The following is a 1,647-nucleotide window of genomic DNA, read 5'->3' on the forward strand; positions in this document are numbered from 1 at the left end:
CGCCGGACTAGCACACAGGGGGCTGCGAGGCCGGTAGCCGGGGCAGGAAGGGCCACCTAGGGCTCCCTGGGAGCTGTTCCAGAAAGGGGTGAGTGCTGCTGCGAGAAGCAGGGGTGAGAAGGAAATTGAAAAGAGAGCGCGAGCGAAGTAAACTTTGGGTCATTTCCCCCTTGGTTTCCTGGGTGCCGTTTGCGGGAGAAGTTAGTGACCTTGGCCGGGTGGGAGCTGCCAGCTCTCGGGTAGCAGGTGGGGAGGGCAGCTCTTCCTTCCTTCCTTCCCCTTTTTCCCCTCTTACCTGAACTAATGGGAGAACCGGGGCAGGGAAGAAGGTGGAAAGTTTTATATTCTTGGCAACTATGTGTCTGGAGAGGTGTTTGGGGAGGTGACAAGACGTCTGCAGAGGAGACTACCGGTTTTCTGGGAATTTGCTTGAATAGCAGGCAGAGCTGCCAACACTCACCTTTTAGACAAGCCAAGTTCTTTCCAATGACCTGGGGTCGGGTGGTGGGGGGGGGAGGGGGGCAGGGGGAGTCTTGGACAGATACAAAAAGAAAAAAATGTTGCTTGCTCAGTCTTGAAACCTGAGTCCGATTGTTTCCAACTTTTGGATCCACGTGGTAACATAGTATACTCTGTCAAGTAAAGTATCTTTATTTTATTGGATGTGTAAAGCCCACAATCATCAATGGCAGAGAGGCTGTTCAATGTGAAAAGCTTGGGCACTCGCCCAGAGCGGGAAAGAGAGCCCAAAGGCAGTTCAGCTGGGAGCCTCTGGTGATTTCAGCGGGGAGAGCCACAGAGCTGCCTTGTCCTCTGGGCTGTCCTGCCACGGACTGGCTGGACATGGTGCTAATAAAAGATCATTCAGTAATGGTGCGAGCTGACGGGAGAGGGAAGCTGAGGTGCAGAGAAGAATGAGAACCCAGTGCCCCCTTCCTGGGAGTGGGGAAACGAACCATCTGTGCCTCATGTCAAGGTCCTTAGGGTCCGGGTGCCCTTCCAGAGCACACATACACCAAACCTGTTGCATTGTTTTCTGAACTGTCTCCAAGATCTGATGAGTCTGCCTGGTCTTTTGTCAGCACCTGCTCCTTCGTCCTTTTCTTGGGGCAAAGAGAAATTGAGCACAGAAGGCCTCAGGAGGCCTGTGAAAGAAGCAAGAGCTACTCCACTCAGGAGCTCATTCTCTTACATTGTCCCTGGAAGCCATGGGCTCCTCTGGCCCTCTCCTGGCCTGCTGTGTTGGATAGGCAAGCCCCATTTGGAAGGTCCTAAGTCCCACACCCCACCCCCTCACCCAGACCTTGTGAATCACCTTCTTCATTTTCCCCCTAACTTCTTCTTGGTAACTCTGATAAAATGGCAGACTTACTGCAGATGCTTAATCTCTCTTCAGAATACTGTGTCTAGTGGGAAGAAGGGGTGATATTTACAAACTGGGTTGCCAATTACTTTTGAAGTTTATGCACAGCTGTTGAAAATCCCTCAGAGATCAGTGCCATTGTTCGATGCAGGTGCCTACCACAGACAGATCTCGTTAGTCCCTTTTTTCGTTTGATTGAAAGTGCATATATTTGAAGAGGTGGCATAGGAAGATCGGACCCTGCAAAGCTCCCTGCTGCAAAATCACTCCAAGTTAACTCTTCA

This window comes from Tupaia chinensis, unplaced genomic scaffold (genome assembly GCF_000334495.1).
Source record: "Tupaia chinensis unplaced genomic scaffold, TupChi_1.0 Scaffold000275_1, whole genome shotgun sequence".
Classification (NCBI taxonomy): Eukaryota; Metazoa; Chordata; class Mammalia; order Scandentia; family Tupaiidae; genus Tupaia; species Tupaia belangeri.